The 13,614-nt window shown below is 35.8% G+C and overlaps 1 pseudogene; it reads right to left on the reverse strand.

The window, feature by feature from the left end:
- Positions 1-10,157, reverse strand: part of LOC137615145 (dual specificity protein kinase splA-like) — a 22,102-nt pseudogene extending 11,945 nt beyond the window's left edge.
- Positions 10,158-13,614: the final 3,457 nt, after the last annotated feature.

Raw genomic sequence — 13,614 nt, forward strand, 5'->3', positions numbered from 1 at the left:
CCTTTCCTCACTGGGCTATTTTCCCTGTTGAAGCCCCAGGGCTTATAGCATCCTACTTTTCCAGCTAGGGTTGTAGCTTAGCATTTGATAATAATAAAAATAATAATAATAATCTCCTACGCCTATTGATGCAAAGCGCCTCGTTTAGATTTCGCCAGTCGTCTCTATCTTGAGCTTTTAATTCAATACTTCTCCATTCATCATCTCCTACTTCGCGCTTCATAGTCCTCAGCCATGTAGGCCTGGATCTTCCAACTCTTCTAGCCCCTTGTGGAGGCCAGCTGAACGTTTAGATTAGCAGTATTCTCACTGCTCTCATAACAAACAATTTAATAGAAGAGCTTAGATTATACACAAGTGAACAGTTCATAAAGGAAACGAATTGATCAAACACTTTGCCTCAACATTAAGAGGATAATCCGATCTCTACACTGCTATGAACAACTACAGAAGATTTACAGAGCTTAACCTGCACCATATATGTGTTTAACCTATCCAAATGACAATATCAACAAATGGAGACGATTGGGGTACTCAATATGCATCATGAATAACATGGGAGTCATCTATTAATGCCGGTGGATGTAGAATTGAGAAAGAATCATGGTCTGACTTTAACAGGATTCACCAAAAATTATTAATAAATGGAGATCAATACACTTCTCACATCAATAACATCAATGAAAGTAAGTTAAAGTCAATACTAATAGAACGTTATTCCCCGAATCAATATAAATGGGGTTGATATACGCAGAGCTATTCCCAAAACTCAAGAAACTCGTTATTTCAGTACAGTATTTTGAATTACATTAACTCATTCATTAAACAATTGAAGAATTCCGTCTATGACCTAACCTACACATTTAAAACAACCCATATATCTAACTGAGGTTTACAATGTTGTCCACCCTACCACAGAATTCCAATCAGACTGATTATTTGGAATGAAACAGAAACTGGACTACGCAATTTGTGACTTCCAGTGTCCTGAAAACAAGAAAGTCACAGATAACATGTCTTTAGGATGAATCGTGTTATACGGCATTTTTTTTTTTACTCTGCATAAAATTTTTTTTTTAGAATTGAATGATACTCCAAGACAAATGTGATGTATGTGTTACAATGTCAACCAAAAATCCAACAAGAGTAATAACATCCTCATTCACTATGAGAAAGATTGATCAAATGTTTGCAAACTTGCAAACATTAAAATCGCCTCCTTGCCATATATAAGAAACACTACGCATAGGCCTGCAGAATTTTCAAATCTTGATTTAATCCTTACCCTATATGAGAAAGACTGAAAAAAAGGCCTGCAGAATTTGCAAACCTTAATCTAATCCTTTATAGGTAGTAGGTTGGCCAGGGCACCAGCCACTTGTTGAGATACTACCGCTAGAAACTCATGAGGTCTTTTGACTGCCCAGACAGTAATACATTGGATTCTTCTCTCTCGTCATGGTTCATTTTCCCTTTACCTACACACACACACACACACCGAATAGTCTGGCCTATTCTTTACATATTCTCCTCTGTCCTCATACACCTGACAACACTGAGATTACCAAACAATTCTTCTTCACCCAAGGGGTTAATGCACTGTAATTGTTCAGTGTACTTTCCTCTTGGTAAGGGTAGAAGAAACTCTTTAGCTATGGTAAGCAGCTCTTCTAGTAGGACATTCCAAAATCAAACCACTGGTCTCTAGTCTTTGGTAGTGCCATGGCCTCTGTACCATGGTCTTCCACTGCCTTGGGTTAGAGTTCTCTTGCTGGATGCTACAATTGTGCCCACTATTCTATTATATATAACTTTATCTTGTTTTGTTAAGTTTTTATAGTTTATGAGATATTTATTTTAATGTTACTCTTCTTAAAATATTTTATCGTTTCTTGTTTACTCTCCTCACTGGGCTATTTTCCCAGTTGGAGCCCCTGAGCTTATAACATCCTGCTTTTCCCACTAGAGTTGTAGCTTGCCAAGTGATGATAATAATAATAATAATAATAATAATAATAATAATAATAATAATAATAATAATAATAATAATAATAATAACCTATATGAGAGCGATTGCGCTAAGGCCTACAAAATCTGTAAACCTTAAAACATCTAGAGTGCAAAAGAAACAGTTTACCTCCCAATAAAAAGAAGTGTGCACCTTTTCAACGGCTCTCAGCCATTTTCTAGACTTTCAGTGATTATCCTTGTCAATTCGCGTGTCAGCATTTCGGTGTGAACAAAAGCTGCCACAATCCCAATCTTTTATATTCCAGGTGTGTGCTCGACAATGCCTCCGTGAAATTGTTCCACTGATAAGGCTTTCGGGACGACCTTCTACCAACAAAGGTAGGATCCTTCGTGCACTGTACTCTTGGAGGAGAGATGGCAGTGATAATGTCGACCGCAACAAAAGTCCTCGGACAGAGAGATATATTCCTTCGGTATTCTCTTGCTTTTTCATTTTTTTTTTTTATGTATTTGCAGCCACATAAACAAGCTAAAGTAAGCAAACAACTAAATACATTTGTAAAGGGACCAGATCAGGTGGCGAAGGAATAGCTTCATCTCAGCCACGCTCTTCTTGTCAGATTAAGCTGGTCTTGTGCCCACTGGGGTCTCTTGTTCTCCATAGGAGCCAGTTGAAAAGGGCAATTCTTATCAATTCATCAGAAGTTAAGAGAGAATTGGTCAATTCTAAAAGCTTTTCAAAAGAAACGAGATTTTTCCAATAAGGGTTCGTTTTGAAAACAAATAAATTATAGCTTCCTTAAAAATTACAAGAAAGAATTGGTTAATTCTAAAAATATTTCAATAGAAACGAGATTTTTTTCCAGTTGGAGTTCATCTTGAAAACCAATAAATTATAGCTTCCTCAAAAAATTACAAGAAAAAATTGGTTAATTCTAAAAATATTATAATAGAAACGAGATTTTTTTTCAGTTGGAGTTCATCTTGAAAACCAATAAATTTTGGGATCCTCAAAAATTAAAAGAGAGAATTGGTTAATTCTAGAAGCATTTTAATGAATATGGTAATTTTCCAGTAGGAGTTCGTACTGAAAACAAAAAAATTACGACCTGCTCAAAAGTAAAAGAACAAGATAAAATGAAAAGCTTTGTTTAAAATATATATATATATATATATATATATATATATATATATATATATATATATATATGTGTGTGTGTGTGTGTGTGTGTGTGTGTGTGTAAAACCGGTTAAGGTAAAGCATGTTCATTTGCCATTTTCCCTTTCCTCATAATACGACCTAAACCTCACGGGAGATTTGTCATCAAATCTAAAATACGAGTAGAGAAATCGTCTCCCCCCCCCCTCACCCTCCCGCTCCTTTACTGCACCTGGTTGCGGATTAATCAACATACAATGTACTATTCTTCCAGCGGGGCACAAACACTTGAGATGACAACAATGTCTTCTGAGACTGTGAGACGCAGCGAAGGTACAAACACGAACTCAAAACGTGAACTAAACTCTGTTAACCCCACAAATGTCATGTCGGCTAACGTTTGCACAATGAACAGACGAAAAAAAAAAATGTGATAAGAACAGAAGATAATTCTCTCTCTCTCTCTCTCTCTCTCTCTCTCTCTCTCTCTCTCTCTCTCTCTCTCTCTCTCTCTCTCTTTCCTTCTTCCAGCGTCATACTCTTTACATTACTTGATTATGGGCAAATATCAAATATTATGGTAAAAACTATTAGCTTAATATACGCACAACTAATATCAACTGACAAGGTATGAGCAAATAATTTAGCTTAATATACGCCCAACTAACATCAATTGTCATGGTATAAACAAATAATTTAGCTTAATATACGCCCAACTAACATCAATTGTCATGGTATAAACAAATAATTTAGCTTAATATACGCCCAACTAACATCAATTGTCATGGTATAAACAAATAATTTAGCTTAATATAGGCACAACTAATATCAACTGAAATGGTATAAATAAATGATTGAACTTAATATACGCACAACTAATATCAACTGTCATGGTATAAACATATAATTTAGCTTAATATACGCACAACTAATATCAACTGACAAGGTATGAACAAATAATTTAGCTTAATATACGCACAACTAATATCAACTGTAATGGTATAAACATATAATTTAGCTTAATATACGCCCAACTAATATCAATTGTCATGGTATAAACAAATAACCTAGCTTAATATACGCCCAACTAACATCAATTGTCATGGTATAAACAAATAACCTAGCTTAATATACGCCCAACTAACATCAATTGTCATGGTATAAACAAATAACCTAGCTTAATATACGCCCAACTAACATCAATTGTCATGGTATAAACAAATAACCTAGCTTAATATACGCACAACTAATAACAACCGTTACTGTATAAACAATTAGCTTAACATACGCACTTGTTTCCTTGGCTTTATGAATTAATTGCAAAGTATTACAAATTCCTTTCGAAACTAATCCAGGGTTGATGATAGAATTATCCACAACCCCAATGTATATAACTTCACTTTGCCAATGCAAAAATAACATGAATAAATGGGCTAAACAAATTCCTTTAATATTTTATAAAAATCCATAATTGCAATTACTGGCCATAAACTTGTCAAGCAATCTAGGAAAGTCAGTAATACTAATTGACGCTACAGATAGTGTGAGTGCGTTTGTTGATTTAATATTGTAAATTCATTATTATCTTTGTTTCCTTTTCTTTACACGAGTATTCAATCGTATTTAAGCTTGTTTATATATTATGAAGCCCTTTTAGACTTCTTTAAGAGCATTTGCAAATTTCGATTAACACAACTTTACCCATTATGCAATGTTATCAAGCACCCGTCACAGCTGAGTCAAATAACTTTACCTAAAGGAAACTGAAGACTTTCTTATTTCACAAGTCTTTTGACAGTGACGAATTAACAGTAAATGAAGAACACGAGATATGAAACGTTAAATACTCTGAACGAATAAGGTAAAATGACAGTGGAGGTTCTGTAGAGAGTGGGGTTCCCCTGCTGTATGGGACCTGAAAAGCAGCCATCAAAGTAAAGTAAAAGTAAGTAAAGAAAATACCTTATCTAGAAAAGACAAATACTAAAATCAGAATTGGACATTTAATCACGTAGAGAACATTATAATACAACTACACGCCGAAAACAAACGTGAAACATTGTCAAACAAAACTTGCCCAGGTAGTAAACACACATTGCAGTCTATTAATCAAAGCAAAGGGCCCAATTTCACATCTGTTAAAGCCAATGACATGAATTAATGGGGTTGCGGAAGACCTATAGGCGAATTTATCAAGAATGTTCGTTCCTTAGTTATTAATGAATGTATATGGTTCGAACATGCAAGTGTACATTTATTCCGAAATCACTGTTCACGTATTTTTCGAAGATGAAACAAAGTTGCTGGATATATGTAATTAACATGTACTCTTAGGGGGAAATGTGTCATTGTTTAAACTTATTTATTAAAAATTACAATTTCACATAATAAAACCCCATTACGTTCATAATTGTATGTGTAGCAACGTATTCAAACAATGGAGAGAGAGAGAGAGAGAGAGAGAGAGAGAGAGAGAGAGAGAGAGAGAGAGAGAGAGACTACCCCTTTACGTTAATAACTGTATGTATATCAACGTATTCAAACAATGGAAAGAGACAGCGAGAGAGAGAGAGAGAGAGAGAGAGAGAGAGAGAGAGAGAGAGAGAGACTTTACCACTCCATTCCAAATATTTCTGAAATATATCTCAATATAATGCAGTTTTGTTTAGGAAATCAGTGTGCTCATGATATATAATACTAGATATTTCTGAAAAATATCCCCCAATTTAGCTTTATTTCGTAAATAAGTTTGTTCCTGATATATTGTAATACCAGATACAAATCCAAGCCACATAAATAATCTATCCCTTTCATTTTTCTCGCTACAAAAGTTGATTAATAATACTAGGCATGCAGTTAATTCTAATAGTCAGGCCTTCTCCATCATGAGGTTCAACATTACACAGTATTCTAGAAGTTTTATTCCACCTGTGACCAAGCTGTGGAATGATCTTCTTAATCGGGTACTTGAATCAGTAGAACTTCAAAAGTTCAAACTTGCAGCAAATGTTTTATGTTGAACAGGCTGCCATAAGTCTTTTTATAGTTTATATGTGAAATATCTGTTTTAGAGTTGCTACTGTTCTTAAAATATTTAACTGTTATTGTTCATTACTTCTTATATCGTTTATTCATTTCCTTTCATCACTGGGTTATCTTTCCCTATTGGAGCCATTGGGCTTATAGCATCTTGCTTTTCTAAATAGGGTTGTAGCTTAGCAAGTAATAATAATAATGATAATAATAATTATAATAATAATAATAATAATAATAATAATAATAATAATTATCACCATAGAACAATGCTTCTGAAATACCACCCTTAACTATAAGCATTAGAATTTATCCGGTGCAGATGAACGTGAGTAAAACCCTTCGAGCACTAACAACACACGAACACACACCAGCTTCCATTATTACTGTTCTCTTCAATAAATTCTCTAAATGTTCACACTTAGCTTCATTTCCCAGATATTAAGTGGAGGGATAATTCTTCGAAAGAGCAACGTATTGTCATCTAGTAAATTATGCAAAGAAATTATCCAGAGAGAGAGAGAGAGAGAGAGAGAGAGAGAGAGAGAGAGAGAGAGAGAGAGAGAGAGAGAGAGAGAGAGATTAAATTCAAAGTATCCTTCTTGAAAAGAAATTCTGGCAATGACCTTAACGAAAACACTGTAATAAGCAAAACATGTCCAATTTAAGTCGATTAGATTTTGTCGTTCTCATTTAATGTTTTTGTTTTTATTTTTCTAATAAGCGTTGCGACCAAAGCAAATATCTAAACACGACCTTTCCAGGTATGGCCATAAAATGAAACTAATTACCTCCTTATTTATTTAAAATATATTATCTTATTTATTCAAAATATACCTTATTTATTTAAAATATATTACCTTATTTACTTACAGTATAATCGAAAAAGTAATACCCAACTGACAAAAAATTAAATATCCCTTAATTTTGTAAATATAAAAAAAACCAAAGAAGAAATAAATTAGTTTAGCGGATTAAGTTTTAAATGTCTTCATCTTCCTCACAAGTTAGTCAATAACTCCTGATCCTGACTTCGCAAGGACAATAACTACTTACTGCCATCCAAGGTCATCCCTTTCCCAAGTTTTCAAGTAAAACAAAAGTTTGGTTTTCCCCCCAAAATACATTGACGAACACCTAATCCCTCTACAAGTTCATATATCAGCACCATACATAGTTGTGAGCGTGTGTGTGTGTGTGTGTGTGTGTGTGTGGATGGAACAAATTATAGGGTAGACTACACTTGGGTTTCCTTGTTCCGTGTTCGCCTTGGCTCCCCTTGAAATAGCTGTCCTTCGCCCCTAGAGACCAGTCTACCAAACCGTTCGTATCTCCCACTGACCCATTCGCCACCGAAGAAAAGTTCAAAACACCAATAACAATCGATTCTCCCTTAATTCTTAGTCATGAGCAAGACGTGGAGTTGAAAGATTCAACCAAATTCTATCCCCAATCGTTATTTATCAATTCTATGCCTTAAATTAGACCAATTCCACGATTCCCCTCTTTTAATATTTATATCATTCACACACGCGAGGAAATTTAATAATACATAAGTCCTTAACAAGAGAATCAAGTTTGTTGTAATGTATATGTTACGTACGTCTGTGTGTCTGCGTTAGTGTACATATTGCAACACACCCTCCCGGTCTCCCCTCCTCTCACCTTCACCCATAGCTTCCTTATGGGACAGGCCGCTGCCACGTATATGGTTAAATTCCAAGGTCAACCCTTACTCAATAACACAGACAAACACTATCTACGAAAGTCCGGTTCTTTACATATCCAAACTTTATCAAATGGCAACAATCAAGCACACCTACCATGTTGCCAAGTAACACATATTAATATGAATTACCTAGACTACCAACTCATACGACCGTAAATATCTATATTGGTAATAAGAATGCAACGAGGGTAGATGTGGCAACGCCGCTAGTGCGCAGTTACATAATATGGTTGAAGCCGCCCAGACAGCCAAGAATATCAAATTCGGGCTTCTAACCTTCTTCTTTAACATCATCTCTTTCTTTAAATAAAAGGATTATTCATGCCACTACTATACATCTTCTTTCATTGCTGTCTGAAAAATCCGTAAAAGTCGTTTAATTAACCAAAAGATCCGTGGAAGGTATAAAACATCGTAGTGCAAGTAACGTTGAACAAAACAAGTAAGTATTATCATACATCTACCAGCTCAAGCTCTTCCAAGTTAACCAATCAGCGGTCGCTGTAAACAAAATCACGTGAAATGTTTACTTATCTCTTACATTATTCTGCAATGATATCTATTTCAGTGTTAATTAATAGTCCAGTGTGTTTTAGAAAGATAAAATACAATGCAAATCATCTAATGACCTTGTTGCATAGCCAACTTTCTCAGAAAACCCCGGGGGTTGCCCATCCGCCATGTTGATCAAAACAATAAAATGACTGTTAGAATTTAGCGAGAAACTTTCGTCAAGTGTGCATGTAAGGCTTCAACTTTATAATGTACAACTTCATACTTTGTACATTCTTAAACTTGTTACAGTAGAACATCGAATCATTTGGGTGCAACAAATTAAGAGGAATTATACCACATCTGCAGAAGAGCACACAACGTGTAGCTCCCGACTATGGACAAGGCCAAATTATATGGCTTGCCAACTCCCATAGAATCCCATCTACGATGGAATTCATTTCCGTAGGGGGTAACTTGAGGGTGAGATATGTGGGCTTAAAAATATCATAACCGCCTCTACAATTATTATTATTATTACTTGCTAGGCTACAGCCCTAGTTGGAAAAGCAGAATGCTATAAGGCCAAGGGCTCCAAAAAGGGAAAATAGCCAAGTGAGGAAAGGAAACAAGGAAAGATAAAATATCTTAAGAACAGTAACAACATTGAAATAAAATTTTTCAAAATAAACTATAAACTCTACAATAAAAACAAACAAAACATATAAACCTACCCCTATACGAATCCAATAATCAGCAATGCCTTAGAAATAATATACTTTTTACAATTATGGAAATAGATTTATTTGAGGGCACAAACCAAAATGATATGTACCTTAAATCATTAAAAAAACATGACACTTCAAATCACATTAATATCACATCACTTAGCTTTCACCACACACGTCCCAACACTCATTGCAACTTTACTCGACTTTCCACAGCAAAAACTATTTTGACCACTGGCATACGACGGCACTCACAGGTTAGGGCCACGCAATTTTCTCTCACCTGGGGAAGGCGTGGAAGGCGAGGGCGTCGAAGGCGTAGAAGGGGACGCTGAGGACGGCGAACTTTGGAGAGTGAGGGAATTCAAATGGAGCGATGGTGACGGGAGGCCGTTCGGAGAAGTTATCGTTTTACTTCCACTCGCTCTTAAGGGGTGGTGGTGATGGGGTAAGTCTTTCGTAGGGGAAAGCGAGGAGGAGGAGGGGGAGGAGGAGGTGGTATTCGAGGAGGAGGGGTCACGTCTTTGCTGATGTTCTACTATAACTTGTCTGTGTTGCATCTGAGATGACATTTGTTGTTGTCTCATCTGTTGTTGCTGATGTGACGGGTGTAATTGGTGTTGTTGCTGCTGTTGCTGTTGTTGCTGCTGCAGATGTTCGCCTGAGGACCCGCTGTGTTGCTGTAGGAGGGGATGCTGTTGAGGGTCGGGCTGTTGAGAGATCATTTGTTGTCTTAGGTGACTGTGAAGATTCGGGATAGTAGAGACTGCATGACCACTATATGGAAGTAGATGAGACCTCCAGCGACCGTCCAGGTGGTTGGCACTCTGCTGCATGATTTCCATTATATTTCCAAGAGCACAATTGACACTCAAATTTTTTGGTAGCGTTGGAAGAGAAATAGAGAAATAGAACCAGTTTTCTTTTTCTAAGCGCTCGAGCTAGTCAGAGGGGCGAGATCCCCCTTAAAGGGGTAAAAGCGTGCTGCTGCTACGGTTTGGTTGTATGTGCGGTTGGTGTGGCGCTGCCCGGGACACTGGCCTGCCTCAACAGCCGGAGCTTCCTCCTCCTCCATCCAACCTCCAACAGTCGGCTCTCTTCTCCACCACTCTCCACAGTCCTCTCCCCCCTTCCCCCTCCCTCTTCCCCTTCCCCCACCACCAACGGTAACGCCATTATCACCACCACCTTCGTCATCTCCATCAATTCGTCAAAATATCAAGTTAGTTCACGAAGAATTACGATATTCTTTTACCTTTACAATTATCTTCCATGTACTGTTAAAACTACTACCAACACCAACATCAAACTGACAAAATAAGTATACTTTTTTGCAGGATTTCAAAATACACTTTTCAGATATACGTACGCAATTATATTCTCTAGATATTAAGAGATAACTCGATGAGAACTCATGATCCCTTAAACTGGTGAATTTTACTGACGTCATGCCTTACTTAAGACGACAAGTAATAGTTGCAAAGACACAAACAAACATAAATACACACACACACACACACACACACACACACACACATATATATATATATATATATATATATATATATATATATATATATATATATATATATATATATATATATATATATATATTTTAATAGTTTTTCAAAGTGAAATAATCTAAAAGATATGAAATTCTGTAATCATACAAAATATAACATTCCGATATAGAATCTCTCTCTCTCTCTCTCTCTCTCTCTCTCTCTCTCTCTCTCTCTCTCTCTCTCTCTCTCTCTCTCTCTCTCTCACATATTTATATGGGTCAAATTAAGTTTAATCTAACTGTTCGAATGAGAGTCCCATTGCTGAAACAGAGCCCACTTTTGCTATCGATTGGAAATCCTGCACGGAAGGGAACGCAACCTCATTTTTACTGTTGCATCAAAATAAAATTAAAGAGGAATTCCCTTACAAACGGGAAATGTATATATATATATATATATATATATATATATATATATATATATATATATATATATATATATATATATATATATATAATATATATATATATATATATATATATATATATATATATATATATAAATATATATATATATATATATATATATATATATATATATATAGTTCACCAAACGTTCACCTGGGCTCCAAAAGGCACTACAAGAGTTGGAATACCCAGGCCTACATGGCTGAGGACTATGAAGCGCGAAGTAGATGATGAAGAATGGAAAAGTATTGAAAAAAAAAAGCTCAAGATAGAGACGACTGGCAAAATCTAACAGAGGCCCTTTACGTCAACAGGCGTAGGAGGAGATGATGATGATGATGATATATATAAAGTATATGACCACACAAATGATATACCCGGCAAATCAAACCTTCCTAGATCATCTTGACATAGCCAATATAATCTAAAACGATATTGAACATCTTAAAGAACATTACTGAAATCTTGAAGACACCAAGAAGCCTTGTGTTGGTATAACAGAAAAGAACTAGCCAATGCCTTCTGAAGTAATAAAATTGCCATTTATTTTAAGGACTACATTATAGAATCCTTATATAATTCAAGACACGTGGTTTTCATATTATTATTATTATTATTATTATTATTATTATTATTATTACCGCTAGCTAAGCTACAACCCTACATGGAGAAGCAAGATGATATAAGCCCAAGGGCTCCAACAGGGAAAAAAAGCCCAGTTAGGAAAGGAAATAAGGAAATAAATAAACGATATAAAAATTAAAACAATTAAAATAAAATATTTTAAAAACTTTAACAACATTAAAACAGATATTTCACATATAAACTATAAAAAAAGACTTATGTTAACCTGTTCAACATAAAAACATTTGCAGCAAGTTTTGAACTTTTGAAGTTCTGGAGTAATAAAATGGCCATTTCTTGTCATAGAAAACTTTACAACCATAACTAAAACGCCATGAAGGTCAAGATTATGAAACTCGCTTATGACCTGCTACATCGCCAATACATTCTTCCCAAGGCCGCACGAAATGTGTTGTCGGCAGCTAAGCGTTCTGACGGGCGTGACTTCATACTCCATAAGTTTGTACATCCATACTCGAGAGAGATGTTCGTATTATTATTATTATTATTATTGATTATTGATTATTAATTACTATTATTATTATTATTATTATTATTATTATTATTATTATTATTATCATTAGTGTTATTAATTATTAATTATCATTATTATTATTATTGATATTATTATTATTATCATTATTATTATCATTATCATCATCATCATCATTATTACTTGCTACGCTACAACCCCAGTTGGAAAAGCAGGATGCTATAAGACAGGTGCTCCAACAGAGAAAAAATAGCCCAGTGAGGAAAGGAAACAAGGAAAAAGTGTCTTATCCAGTTATAAAATATATCGTGAAAACCAAAATCTTCTCAGCTGTATTTCAGTAAAATACAAGCGACCGTAATTTTTACCCTACTACGTTATAATCTTTTACGGGTTGGTGACCGTAATATCACTGTATTATTATTATTATTATTATTATTATTATTATTATTATTATTATTATTATTATTATTATTATTAGCTAAGCTACAACCCTACTTGGAAAAGCAAGATGCTATGAGCCCAAGGGCTCCAACAGGGAAAAAAAGCCCAGTAAGGAAAGGAAATAAGGAAATAAATAAACGATATAAGAAATAATGAATAAAGATTCCTTTACCTCAGCAATATGCAAATATGACTAACATGCTAAGATATCTATCATTATCTATTATTATCGTCCATTTTCATAATGATTTCCATTAAGTAATACGTCCGAAGACAATAATATACTTTGAGAAGCTTCAATTTATCACTCTATTTGCGTCAGCCAAACTCTTTAGTTCCTTTGGTCGCTGCAATCTCACCATCCTTGTGAACTAAGGATGGGGGTTTTGGGGGAGCCTATAGGTCTATCTGCTGAGTCATCAGCAGCCAGTACCTGGCCCTACCTTGGGTGGAGAAGGGGCTTGGGCGCTGCTCATATGTATATATGGTCATTCTCTAGGGCATTGTCCTGCTTGCTAAAGCAACGTCGCTCTCCCTTGCCTCTGCCATTCATGAGCGGCGTTTAATCCTATATACGGCTCTATTTCGTTATCCGATAGATAGCGGTGCATTCAACATCAACCCACGATCTAAGGCGATTCTCCCAAAAAATAAAAAAAGGAAAATCTTAGGGCCTATGTAAGCAACAAGGCTAACCATAACAATCCTCCCCCACTTCCCACCCACACGTCCGCTTCTATTCCGTAGCAACAGCATTGGGCTCTCACCCTTAAAAGGCCCTTATGTAATACCAACATGTGCGTCGACTTGGCTCAGAGACCCCTCCCCAATCTCCCGGCTCCTCCCACAGGGCTACGCACAAGGGCAACCATCTCTCGCCTCCCTCTCCCCCCACCCCCCTTCCCCAGCCACCCCCCAAAAGAGAGTGAGAGAGAGAGTTAAATTCAGCTAGTTTGCTTGCACCCCCAA

This window comes from Palaemon carinicauda, chromosome 21 (assembly GCF_036898095.1).
Source record: "Palaemon carinicauda isolate YSFRI2023 chromosome 21, ASM3689809v2, whole genome shotgun sequence".
Taxonomy (NCBI): Eukaryota; Metazoa; Arthropoda; class Malacostraca; order Decapoda; family Palaemonidae; genus Palaemon; species Palaemon carinicauda.